We start from the raw sequence: 14,615 nt of genomic DNA, 5'->3' as shown, positions 1-14,615 counted from the left end.
TTTTACTGCAGTTCTGTTTTCAAACATGTCCTTATAAAATACTAATGTCAGATACTTGAATGTATTTGCCTGAATAGAACAGCAAGATCACAGTCAAGGAACCTTTTGTACTGTCTTCCTGAGTCATAATCATATACACAGCTAATAATTTGTGAATAATTTGAGTGTGAATCACATTCATATTCATATTGATTCATATTGATGAACTGTTATCTGTGCTTTTATATTTTTAAAGTTTCCCATGGAAGCAAGGCTTAAACAATAAAAAACCGTACTCTGTTGGTTTTGATCCTCAGTTAGCTTTTGAACCTAGTGGCTGGTTTGGTCAAACTTAACAGCAATGTTGATAAATAAATTACTGCAGGTTTCATGGTAACAGGTGGCCAGATAGAGCAGAAGCACCCTGATGGGAGAGGATGTTATAGTTAAACTCATACCTTACTAGACACCAAAGAATTTACATGGGAAAAAAGACTATGTAAATGCCTCAGTGGTAAATATCCTTCAGCCTTTGGTGCGCATACCTTCTGAGACAGTGATCATTCACAAACCATGAGTCAGTAGAAGATCAGTCTCACTTAGTTCTGATATTCAGTAAACTAATGTTTTATTTGCCTGTGATTTTATTTTCTGGCTTTATATGGTATTTGCCTAGTATTTCACAACCCCAGTAATCCTCAAAGGACTGATCCTACAGACTTAATCAGGCTACTAGTATGTGTAATACTAACAATATTTGTATTTGCAGATTTAATCTTCAGTATTAGTTTACCTCAGTTTAGATACTTAAATTTGGATTTATTGCCTTACTCAATTTGAAAAACATTTTCATAAGCGTGGAGTTGTTTGTGTGCTAATTAACCTCCCCTCAGTTAATGAAGAAAATGGATTATTGTTGGTTTGTTTTTCAGTGCACAAAAATGTGAACCAGGTCTTGGAGAGACTAAAGACTGATGCTATGTTTTGATGGTTTAGCAGTCTGTAAATAAGCTAGTGTAACTGCTGAAAATAATCTAGCTGAATTACTGAGGATTTCCATCTGAGAGAGGGTAAATTGACTTGAGAAATGGAGCCAATTACGATGCATGCTCCTTCCAGTACCTGGATGGTTCAAGAACTGCATTTTGAAGGTGTTCTTGAATAAATTACTCCCAAGTCATAGAAGAGCCCAGCTTGCAGGGTAGGGGTAGAGATACAAAACGTCTGTGATCCATTCAGATCCTTACAGGGCTTGGAGGCTAGTGTTGATCTGTGTCGTTTCATTGAGATTTAATTCTCTCTAACTCTCTTTCTATGGATTTTCCTGTGAAAGGAGTGATCAGAACCTTGTCTAAAGACTACAGCTCAGATCTGAAAAGGAGCCACACTGAAGTATTCCCACGTTAAACAAAATCAATAATGCTGGATTTAGCAGATGATGATTTCCATAGCAACCAATGCTCATATAACAAATTCAGGATGATACCATATAATGACTGGAGAATCAAGCACAAGAAGATGCTGTCAAATGAGGCACAGTTCTGCTCATATTTTTCCTGTAGGCTGTGCAATGTGGCAATATCTCAAAGTGGACCAATGGCAACAAATCTGCAGCAGAATATCAGTCCTTCAATTACTGGATATTTTTGACACAGTGGTTAAATAGTTTGAGTGAAGGTTTTATTTAAACCTAAAAATGTCGGTGCCAGACCTGAGAAAAGGTCCTTTTAGCCAAACATATCTCTGTAGCTGCCTGTAATGGATACCTTCCATAATGGAAGAAAGTAAGAGTTGGAGAAGTATGTGATGATAGATTCCGATATTATTCTAGACTCTAGGGATTACCAGTGAGGAATTTCTTTACAAATAACAGGCCCAGGTGGATTTTTGTTTCATGAATTTTCCAGTCATCTTTGGTGTCGTAGTTTAAACCCAGTCGGCAACTAAGCCCCACACAGCTGCTCGCTTACTTCCTCCTGGTGCGATGGGGGAGAGAATTGAAAGAGTGAAAGTGAGAAAACCTGTGGCTTGAGATAAAGACAGTTTAATAGGTAAAGCAAAAGCCATGCACACAAGCAAAGCAAAACAAGGCATTCATTCACTACTTCCCATCGGCAGGCAGGTGTTCAGCCATCTCCAGGAAAGCAGGGCTCCATCATGCATAATAGTGACTTGGGAAGACAAATGGCATCACTCCAAACGTCCCCCCACTTCCTCCTTCTTCCCCAGCTTTTTATTGCTGAGCATGACATCATATGGTCAATCATATGGTCTCCAATTGGCGGCTGGTCGCAAGTGGTGTCCCCCAGGGCTCTGCGTTGGGGCCAGTCTTGTTTAATATCTTTATCAATGATCTGGACGTAGGGATTGAGTGCACCCTCAGTAAGTTTGCAGATGACACCAAGTTGTGCAGGAGCATTGATCTGCTTGAGGGGAGGAAGGCTCTGCAGAGGGACCTGGACAGGCTGGATCGATGGGCTAAGGCCAATTGTATGAGGTTCAACAAGGCCAAGTGCAAGGTCCTGCACTTGGGCCACAGCAACCCCATGCAACGCTACAGGCTTGGGGAAGAGTGGCTGCAAAGCTGCCCAGCAGGGAAGGACCTGGGAGTGTTGGTTGACAGCCGGCTGAATATGAGCCAGCAGTGTGCCCAGGTGGCCAAGAAAGCCAACGGCATTCTGGCTTGTATCAAAAATAGCATGGCCAGCAGGACTAGGGAAGTGATCATCCCCCTGTACTTGGCACTGGTGAGGCCGGACCTCAAATACTGTGTTCAGTTTTGGGCCCCTCACTACAAGAGAGACATTGAGGTGCTTGAGCGTGTCCAGAGAAGGGCAACGAAGCTGGTGAAGGGTCTAGAGCACAAGTCTGATGAGGAGCGGCTGAGGGAACTGGGGTTGTTTACTCTGGAGAAAAGGAGGCTGAGGGGAGACCTTATTGCTCTCTACAACTGCCTGAAAGGGGGTTGTAGAGAGGTGGAGATCAGTCTCTTCTCCCAGGTAACAAGTGATAGGATGAGAGGAAATGGCCTCAAGAGGTTTAGACTGGATATTAGGAAATTTTACTTCACTGAAAGGGTTGTCAAGCATTGGAACAGGCTGCCCAGGGAAGTGGTTGAGTCGCCATCCTTGGAAGCATTTAAAAGACGTTTGGATGAGGTGCTTATGGACATGGTATAGTGGTGGTCTTGGTAGTGTTAGGTTTACGGTCGGACTCGATGATATTAAAGGTCTTTTCCAACCTATACGATTCTGTGATTCTGTGAATATCCCTTTGGTCAGTTGGGGTCAGCAGCCCCAGCTGTGTCCCCTCCCAGCTTCTTGTGCACCCCCAGCCTACTCGCTGGTGGGGTGGTGTGAGGAGCAGAAAAGGCCTTGACTCTCTGTAAGCACTGCTCAGCAATAACGAAAACCTCCCTGTATTGTCAACACTGTTTCCAGCACAAATCCAACACGTAGCCCCATACTAGCTATTGTGAAGAAAATTAACTCCATCCAAGCCAAAATGAGCACATTGTCCACCCCTTATTCCATACAATTTATGTCATGCTCAGGTCCCACACTATCCAATACATCCTCATTAACCACCACCCACCTTCCCATCCTTTAATGTAATACTCAGATATCATTCCCTTAGTCTATGGACCACCCCTGTGAAATGTCCATAAAATGTCTGTAAATGTCCACAGAAGGTCCATTTTGTTGATTTAGTCCATGACTTTGGGCTCCAGCTGTTACGGTGGTCACTCAGGACAGGAGAGGTGGTGTGTTGTGTGGAGTTACTGGGCGCCAAAGCCAGCCCAGGTCAGGTTGCTGCTGCACTCACACTGCTTTTTGTAAGACTTGTCCTCCATTAGTTCAAATGGTTCCTGCTGTAGTAATTCCTATAACATGCAACTCAAATCATGGGTTACAACAATTTAGAGGTATTTCCATTACAATCTCCACCCCTGGTCCCTTTGGGTTTAACATTGCAATGAACTCCTCCCCTTGGTCCTAGCCTGGCTAGCAACAAGGGATTCCTGCTATAGTCATTCCCATAACTTGCAACTTAAATCCCAGGTTACAACAATTTAAAGGTATTTCCATTACAGTCTCCACCCCTGGCCCCTTTGGACCAGAACATTGGGTCTAACATTGCAATGAACTCCTCCCTTTGCCCCTGCTCTGGCTTGGACTTACCCACACGCTGCAGTCCCTTAGGGGTGTACTTGCTCCAAGTGGAGCCTTCTATGAGCCTCAGTCTCACCAGGGTTATACCTGCTGCGGCATAGCCTTATCCACAGCCACAGTTGCTTTGAGGTGCACCTGTTCCAGTGTGGCCGTCTCCATGGGCCATAATGTCTTCAGAGATGTACCTGCTCCAGCGTGGCCTTACCCACAGCCACAGTCCCTTCAGAAGTAAACCTGCTCCAACATGGCCTTACCCATGGCTGCAGTCCCTCCTGCGGTGTATCTGCTCTGTTGTGGGCTTATCCGTGGCCACATGCTTTGAGGTGCTCCAGCATGACCTCATGCACAGCTACTGATGCTTCAAGGTGTACCTGCTGCAGCATGGACTTAGCCACAGATGCTTTGAGGTGTACCTTCTCCAGCGTGGACTTATCCTTGGGCCACAATCCCTTCAGAGGTATACCTGCTGTGGCACAGATGCTTCCAGATGTACCTGCTCTGGCATGGGCTTCTCCACGGCCACAGATGCTTCAGGGTGTCCTGCTCCCATGTGGACTCATCCACAGGTGACAGTCCCTTTGACTCGAGTTCACACTGGAGTTCCAGCCTGTCCAGTACAGCAGCACAGGAACAGCAGCGATGCCCTGGCCATCTGGCAGCCCAGGCGCATGGCCATTGCTGTTACCAAAATGGTAACAGCAGAGTAAGATGATCAGAAGTACAGCAAGCAGTGAAAGCAAAAAGTAGCCACTAATGAGCACTAGACTCTAGTATACAGTAAGGCAAGCAAGCCCCATGGCAAACATAGGAGCCTGTCAATTGATAGCTAAACAGCAATAACGGCTATAAATCCAATCTAGCACATTCCAATCAAATCTGTTGTTAACTTGAACCCTTTCACTGGGGTTAAACCACGACATTTGGGCCAAACAACCTGTCTCTACAGTATCTTGTTACGAGGAGTTCCATGGCTGAAGAAGTTCCTGTATGAGAACAAGCATCTTTTATGTTAAATCTGCCACGTCCTGGGTTTTGTATTGGAAGAGCCTGTGAATGATTTATTAATTGTCCCAGATGTTGGTAGTTTCCAGAGGTAGGATTTATATACTAGAGGATTATAAACTAGGATTTTGAATCTAAGCCCAATGCATAGACTTGTTTTTCTGCCCTCCCCTTGGGTAAATATTCCTCATTGATTTCTGTGAAGCTACTCAAATGTTTAAAATGAATCACTTGTAAATTTTGTACATACACAGGAGGGAAAGCAAATATATGTGAGCTGAAAATACATCTGTTTGCAAGTACTATAAAACCTTTTAATAGGTTGCTACAGAATTTTGTTTAATTAAAGTAGTAGACCTTCAGTAGACTGAATTCAAGTGAAATTGAATGGAATCTGAATAGACCACATATATACAAATAGTTTTTCTAATGCTTATTGTAACAATGTAAAGTTTAAAGTAGCCACTGGAGGGCTCACTGATTTCACGTTAAATGACAAGCTGGTCTTTGAAAGCCAGTACTTGGAGTTTTTGGCTAAGACGGTATTAATTGGTGTGCTAACCATTTGAAGAAGACTGGATGATGACAGAATTTTTGCAGATAATGGGCAGAGAGCACTTATATTTTCATTTCAAAGAATAACGCTTTTGTGATTAATACCTGTGTCACGGTGTGGGAACATTTACAAAGGTATGGAAGGTAAGAGGATCTAAATGTCACAGAATAAACATAAAGGACCAGATTTCCCACCTCCTTACCATAAAAATCTAAAAAGTCGTCCTGTCAGTCAGCAGGGTTTCCCCATTTTGAGGAGCCACCCACACATCTGACAGATTTTCCCCTCCCTCCTCTGTTCTGCGGGTGACACCGAAGCCTCAGTGATGAGTCAGGCCCAGGGCTGTGGCCTTTTTGGACTACTTGGTAGAGCTGGGATCAAATGCAACATGTTTAATTGGTGTCAGTTTCTCCTGGCATTTTGAATCAAGTCTTTCTTTCATTGTAGTTAAACAGAACTTAGTTTTCAAAAACTTTGGTAACAATGAATTCTGCTTATGTATTCTAATCTTTTTGTACTTTCCTCAGCCTGAATTTTTCCTTTGTCCTTGTTTTTTTTATAATCTTTCTTGGATATGTAGATTATCATCATATCCCTGATCCAATAAAAGCAGCTAAACAGTTTATATTCAGTACCGCTATCTTGCTTGAGTTCACAGCACTATACCACTCTTCTGTGGGTGTGCTGCTGTTTATGTTCAGCATAAACATGTGCTGAACAAAATACACTGTTGTTGGAGTGATGCTGCCAGTCATATGTGGGGTTATATCATTCTTTCTGCTCCTGTGAGTATGTATTATCCCAGAACTTCACTAAGTCTGTTGCCTTATTTCATGGAAAATCATCTGATTTGTTATTCTCCAGTGGTCATTTTCAGTTCTGCTTATTTCCAATATTTCCTTTGCACTGAATAACTATTTTAATTCTTTCCCATTATTTTGAATCCTGCATTTTGCAAGCTAGTTCTATCTTTTTTTAGTCCCTGCTTATATGTCTCAACTTTCAGTGTTGCTGGTGACTCCCTTCTTTCTCTGTTTTAGATACTAGAACAGTCATCTGTTGCAGGGGATATACAGAACTTTGAATTTGTCTTGGCAGGTAAACCTCTTTTTTCGTTCACAATTAAGTATACATATTTTTAGTTTCTTAGTGCTTAACCCACATCTTCCTAGCAATCAGGTTTTTAGTCATTCATCTAAAGAAAAATATCCACCAGTTAAACTCTCCCATTACACATTACCATGCAGTATCTATACAGAAAATAATTTAACAGTTATAACATGGATGGGAAGAAGATTCTACCTGAAAATAAATCTTGTCAGAGTCCATCCTTCCTGCCACTCAGACTAAAAACATTAATCAAACACACCTCCGCATTGCATTTGCCCCACTCTTGCTGTTCACAGAGCCATGTTGCAAATCTGATACAGAAAAGAACCTCTTCAGATAACTTCACTTCTAAAACTGTTGTGTGTTGGAAGTATGCTCAGTTTGAAACCTTGTTCTATTTTTCCAGCTGTATCCCTTTATCTAATGAAAGGTATTGCCTCTGCCCTAAACTATTCCAGTTACAAGAACATAGACGTTTTTTCAGTTATCCTAAGAATATCCTTGACTGAAGTCTTGCTTGACTATGCTTGAATCTTGCATCATTACACACACGTGTATACAGGCTTACCTTTTAAAAAAAAAATAAAAAGTTCAGCAAATTCACAGAAGAGAAACACAGGTAAACTGATTCCGCTGGCTTTATGGGTATTAAAACTTAATGTCTTTTCTTGTTTTTAGCAGCACATCAGCAGTGTTGTCATGGATACCGAGCCAGGTCCTGTTTTGCCAGCTCGCAGATGTGCTAAAAATGGGATTTTCCCTTCCCACCTCTTAACCATTCTTATGGACTTGATTGAGGGCCCAATGAAATCAGTGAAAAGTCTTTGGTCATCTCAGCAGATTTTGGACTAGGATGTAAGTGAACAGTAGAATGCCAGCAAATGTTCTGTTTCATAATAGTTGTCAGATATTTTTTACATCTTTTTCCACTGTTGAAAATTAGATACATGTTATGAGCTTTTTCTCATGCTGGAACACACCAAACTTCAAGTTCCTGCTGGCTTAGTCTGGTCACACAGCTCCTGCATCTTGCTATTACTCCCATGGTAACCTATCATCATGGCAAGAGAGGCATGCAGGCTCAAATTATTAGGTCTTGAGGCTACATTTTTGCAAAATCACTTTTTTAAACTTTTATTTTGGAGCATAATCTTTGCATCGAGGTTCAAAATGTGGACTGACAGCAGACGTGGAAATCATTGTCTTGTATTGTTGTATCTTCTGATACTTTCAGCTAAGTATAAGTGCCCTGGGAGCATGCCCCCTCTCTGGGTGGAGGTGGCTGCAGGGACCAGGGCCAGCACAGAGCCAGTGCAGCCCAGGGCAGCCCCTTCCCACTGGTGATGTTGGGAAGAGGCTCCCAGGCAGTGCTACAGGGAGGTCATGCCAGGGTTGACCCCAGCCTGCAGGAGCTGCTTGCAGCTGGGTCTGGCCCGAGCTACAGTCCCGCTGTGTCACAGGCATGCCTGTGCCTGGCCAGGGACCCTGGACCTGCTGGCTGTGTTGTCACGCTGGGCTGCTAGTGGCCCTTCCCTCAGGGAGCTGTTGGTCCTTGCTTTTCCCCCACACTAAAATTTTTCAGCTGTGTCTTAAAACTGTCTTGTCTGTAATACCTCCTTTTTTGTCTTTTACTGTGAATTCAAACCCTGCCAATACTATGTGTCAGCTTACAGAGGGAGCTAGTGGGATTTCAGTTTCCCCTCTCCCTCAAACCCTTTTTCCAGCTCACCCTCCTCTCTGTGATGCTGGAATCGCCTGCCTTTGCAGCACAGCACTGCTGTTCCTGAGTCACTGGTCCTGCTCATCCTGCCTGCTGTACAGCACAGAGCTGGAGTCTGTGTGACACTCCCCGTACTCAGCCTCAGGCCAGAGCTTGTATGATGCACTGTATCTCAAAATACTGCTGGTAGCCGAGACTTTTATGAATTGTCACTTTTTTTTTTTGTGAAATTCACTAAACTTACTGCTGGCCATGCTGATTTTAATCTTAGATGAAACAGTAAAGGCTATGGAAGACACCAGCTTGATTCTTTGTGAAGACAGAAAAATATTGTTAATTTGCCTGTTTACGTACGTTCTGGAATGGGGTGTTTGGTAACATAACCACTGCAGTGCCAGTGTTTGGCAGGGGGAGGAGTGGGGATGTGTAAGCTTGATTCACATTTTTGACTGAATCTGCACTGTGGCACTGTATGTACATCTATGCCCGTGGAACGTGCCTGCCAGAATGCATCCTCGGCTCTCTGTCCTTTGTATTGCACAGAGCAAGGACTGGCCAAAGAGTGCCACAGCTTATTTCCTGTGGAAACTACAGTGGGTGGTGGAAATGGCTTGCAGCAACGTCTTTACTGAACTGTAATCTGCAAGACACAGTTGCTATACTCATCCAAACCTGGTCAGAGCTGCCCCTTTCAGCCTCCTCAGCTTAGATAACTTCCCTTACAAATTTGTATATTAAGACTATTGCTAGGTCTTTGGTAAGACCTAGGAATATGTAAATTTCCAATAGAGCATAACTTTAGCATCAAATCCCACAGCTGTCTTTAGAAAGCACTGGGATAAATATTTTCACTGCTCTTGGTTTGCAACTGCAGTATGGTAAGGACATAAATCTGGAACAGTAGTGTTTAAAAAAGCCATAAAATGCATAAAACTTTGAGAAGGTACTTGGTGTTTAGACTTACAAATCTGTTTTGGGAAGATACCAGACACAAAACTGAGAGTAAGGAGGGTGTGTTTCAGGATACTAGGTAAACTAATTGTTACCTGAGGTTGAGTCAGTTTTTTTGGTTCAGCATTACAAAAACTGCTTATAAAAATTATTACGCTTTGGGTAGATGGTGTTATACTTGGAGTTTGGGTCTTGACAGATAGAAAACATTTCATGTTGGAAGAAATGTATTTCAAAGACCTTGTGTTGTCAGGTCTAGCATTTTGTACATATGCATAATGGCAAAACAAATCTGAAATGAGTCCCCATTCTCTGGAAAAATTCAGATGACACTGGTCCATTATTACTATTATACATGATTATCATATGTGGAGTGGGTTTGCAACAGAAAGAAGATTAAATAGTAAAGGGTAAACTCAGACTCGTTATCCAGCCTGAAAGCAGGACATGGAGTTCTTTCTCCATGGGCTGCAGTTGGCAGAAATACACAGGCACAGTATGGATCTAGATGTGTGTTTTTTCTTGTGAGATAAAAGGCTGCATAAGGGATGAATGTTCTGGCTTGATCATGCTCTGTTTTCTCCTGCTTGATATCAGCTACTAATCTGTGCTGCTGAAAGGGAGCCCTCAGTGAGGATAGGGGTAGTTTGATTTTTAAGGGCACAGGAGCAGTCTAAACTTATAGCTGGTCATCCAGGTTTCTTTGGTGACAGAGATGGACTGTTATAAAGACAAAATTAGTCTGTGCTCTGAATTTTCCTGTAAAAGAATCTTCCACTGACTGGAGAGGAGGCCTAGGCAGATTAACCCGTTGTCCCTCAAGGTTAGTCCTTATGCGTATCACTTGCCTTTTAATGGCATTGATCATTGACATCAGTAGTTGGATGGTGAGCAGTGAAGTTTAGCCTTCAAAATTACCAGTTCACACTTTGAGAGCACTTGAAGTGTATTTTAAATAGCGAAATGTGTTGCATCTGTGAAGTACCAAATTGCCCTTTATGAGGGACAGACACTTTTTCCACTGTCTGTGTGTTATAATTTTTTAATGTAAAATATATATAAATAAAAAATCTATGAAGTCTCCTAAAATAGCATCTCTGGAGTGTTTCTCTGACATTATGTGCATTTTAGTATGTCTTAGTTATGCCTGAGGAGTCTGAAAACTTTCTTCAGTATGTCTTACAGCATAGCAAGCGTTACCATGGTACCTTGTAACATTTTTCCAATCAGCAGATGGAGCCACAAGGGGAAAAAAAGATTTGAGTGAAGAATTTTGGAATGGAATAATGCTAAAATAAACTTGTTATAAAAATGCTTCATATGATTGATGATAAATTAAAGCAAACAGTCCTGTAATGTATCATCTGTTAGTTAAACATGTGCTCTCATTTATCTGATCTGTGCATAAGCAAAGTCAATTACTGTAAATTAGTAACAGGTAATGACAGCCTTTACTTAACTTAAAGCTGTATCCCCTTATTTAAGCCCTCACCCTAATATTTGAAAGAGTAGAAAAAATTAACCTTCAGAATGTTTAATATTGTACGTTCTCAAAAGGTGAAATTGGAATAGAGCCATCAGACTGAAAGTAGGAATTGGGAATGTGATGATTTAAGATTTTCATAGAGTTGGTTTGTCAATACAGTCAGCTCCTTTCTGGAGATGGGGGGTGGGTTGCAAGAGGGAGAAGGTCTTCCCGAAGGATATTAAGTGGTAGCAAAGCTCCTCACCAATCCATTGACGACTGATAGAGATGCTTAAACAAATCCACAGTATACCCAAATTTTCCAAAGCACATATTCCTCATGACTGCCAAAATCCATCACTTTGCTCTGTTTCAGAGTGCCTTACCAAGTGTGGGTTTCATGATGTTTCCAGGAGATATGCTAGGTAGTGAGGCTTTAAATATGTTTAAATAAGTTGCTTTTTTTAATATAGTCAATCATATGATTGAGCTTTTATAACTACAACAAGCTTGTTGAAGACATACTGCTTTATCAGTATCAAATGCTTTGTATGCTCCAGTTTCAACTTGTCACAGGATAAGGATGTATTTTGCTTCAACTGTTGTTCAAGATGAAAATTTTTTTAGATGAGAGTATATAAATTGCAATATGTATCGTACAATACAGTAACCAAGTGCTGAACTTACTCTACTCCGGCACTTCAAAGAATAAGAGGAGAAGTTAGACAGTTAGATGATCAAATTATTTTTGTCATTTTGTTTGCTTCACTTTTATGGTGACCGAAATAAAGACATGAGGGAAGAGTCTGAAGTTCAGTCTAAAATCAGCAGTTCTTCAACATGTATTTTGGCTCCATCAGAATTCTTCCTGCTGCATGAAGCAGATTAAAAGGAAGAAGATGGGTATTGTGCAACATTACAAATGTAACTGCATAAGTGTACCTCAGATTTTAACTTGGAAAAACAATAGCTTGAACCTTACTTTCCTTGGTGATTTGTCTTACATTAAGGTGCTGTTGCACTGGCTATTAATACTGTATCTCTTCTGTGAATGAACAAAGAATTTCAGTATTCAGGGTGACATCTTTGGAAGCATTAAATGCATATACAAGCACTTTAAAATGGCAGAATGTAATTAGAGCCGTGAGTTTGACAGTAATTCCTACAAAATTACAATATTTTTCACTGTGCAGAAGGCAAAACTAAATGAAATCGATGTTGTTAGCATCTGGTAAGCATGATCACAGTTTTTTTGAGATGGTTTGATGTCATATTTATGGCACTCTGAGTGAGATCTATAGCTGCGACTGTGCCTTACCATTCAATTGTTGCATCTCAATCTGCCCCATTTATAATTGAGCATTATGGAGGATGCCCCTTTCTGCAGCTCCAAAATATGAGGGGGAGGAGGTCAAGTTAGCTTTAGTCATTCAACCATGAGTGCTCCAATGCAATCATACATGAAACCACATGCTCGAGACCTATTATTTGGGAAAGCAAGTGTCTAGTATTCTTCCAGTGCAAATAATTGCCAGGGACAGAATAGGTTCCTCGAATTCAATTCTCCTCCTCCATTTAAGATCAGGGAAAATGCTGCTTTAGTTCTGTTCCTGCAGATACTCTGGTCACCTTCTCTCTCCTGATATACCCTGCACTGAGTATTAACTGCTGGCTTTGCTGCGTGCATGACATATTAGCACACATGTTCCCTAGTATTGAAAGAAGATTCATGATTTGAGGCAGCATAGGTGTGGGTTATTGGCATAAATTCCTTGCATTCTTCTAGTTCTCCATGAGTTTCTATCAGTGGTGCACTAAAGAGTATGTATGCATCATAAGGGTGAATAAGAATATGCTTATTTCTCAGTCTGTAGGCCAAAATGTGTATTTACTCACTTACTACTTTCCATACATCACAGGTATCCTTTCAGGATGGTTTAGCTCCATGTGAAGGCTGCTCTATGGGATTTTCTCAGACTGCAAAGTTTCTATTGTTTTTTTTCTGTTTTCATGCAGTGTTATATGGTGTTATGGTCCATGACATATGTCACTGAAATATGAATAGTGAAGATGATGATGATTAGAAGGAAGATAATGGTGGCAGGGTCCCAGCTTGGTTTTAAATGAATCTAGAGGTTCTGATTTGCTGAGTTTAAAACAAGCCTTCTGAAGCAAATGAGAAAGATTCCTGTAATCTTGCACTATTTACGCATTGTTATTAATTAACGGGCTTCATTGGACTTAACTGGCTCCTCAAAAATATTATAAATAAGAAAAGCGTGTATTTGCTTGCTTCTGATCTTTGTCTTAGGTATTCTACAAAGAAAATCCTATCCTAGTGAATAGTGAGTAGTAAAAAATTTAATGGGAGAACTGAAATACCATTCTATTTTATACTTATATGAAATGTATTTTTGTTCATTAATTTATTCATTTATATATTAGTTCACTTCTAAAAGGTTTGTTATCTTCTCGCAATACAAGTGAGAAAATATAGTACCTCTTCTGAAATGTTTATAATGTAGTATCTGTGTACATCTGCAATAAATTCCAGTAAATGTTGTGGGGCCCTGCGCAGGTAAAAAGGTCTCATGCAAGACTTACTGCAGAGTTGCCTCTCAGGTTCTCATGGGATCTAATAAAGAAAGAGAAGTTGCATGACTTCCCCCCCCCCCCCCCAATAAAAGCTACTATATTGTATGTATGACAGGTTCTTTAATACACAAAGTAAATACCTGGTGTCTCTTATGTATCATGTTCCTAGAATGCAGAAACTGGTAATGAGGAAGGCTCTGTAGGTAGATTTTCTGAGCAGCTATGATGGCACATAAACCTGAAGCTGTAGGAGTATGGTTTTTATCCCAGGAGATAAGCTTTTTTTTATGAAACAAATTTTTTTTAATAAGTATGGATTGTAACTTAGCAATCAGAAGATAATTATATCTAAAGATGTTTAAAATTCAACTAGGTTTGGGTTTGTTGGTTGGTTTTTTTTTCACATTTGCTTGGTTCTATTTTTGCAGTTGCACTCCATGTTTTTGCCTTTATTTAGTCAACTATATTTGTCTCAGAAAATGTATCATTACATTATATACACTGACTAGACAGCTTCCTGTATTCATATTTTTAAATTGTAGATGGTTGAAATGGAAAAGGCAATAAATACCCTTACTTTTCCTATTACCATTTTCCAAGACTTGCTGTATTATCCCATAAAATTGTTTAACTGTAACTCAACAAGTTCTTTGTCAGAGATTTTGCTTTTTGGAGTAAAATTTATAAATGATGATACCTTCCCAGGCTTCCTCTTACTAAATAACATGTGGGACAGAGCAGGGGTTTCAACTGTGAGAACAGAAAATCCTTGAACACCATTCAAAGTATTTGGGAGTTATGGGCATTTTTAAAGTATGCTAAGCCATTACGTGGTCAAGCTGCTCACCCACTTGTAGTTATCAAAAAACCCCAACTCTATTGTGCTAGTCTCCTACAGAATAGATTATTACTTATTTGCCACCTGAGGGAACAGGAGGAGAAAGGAGGAAGAATTATCTCTTTAAAAAAGATACTAAATACAGAAGGAATGATGAGTAAAAGGCCACCGAGTTGCTTTTCACAGAAACGGCTAATGAGAAGATTGAATTAGGGGAGATACAGCTC

This window comes from Ciconia boyciana, chromosome 4 (assembly GCF_034638445.1).
Source record: "Ciconia boyciana chromosome 4, ASM3463844v1, whole genome shotgun sequence".
Taxonomy (NCBI): Eukaryota; Metazoa; Chordata; class Aves; order Ciconiiformes; family Ciconiidae; genus Ciconia; species Ciconia boyciana.
Note: the sequence above shows the minus strand (reverse complement) of the source record.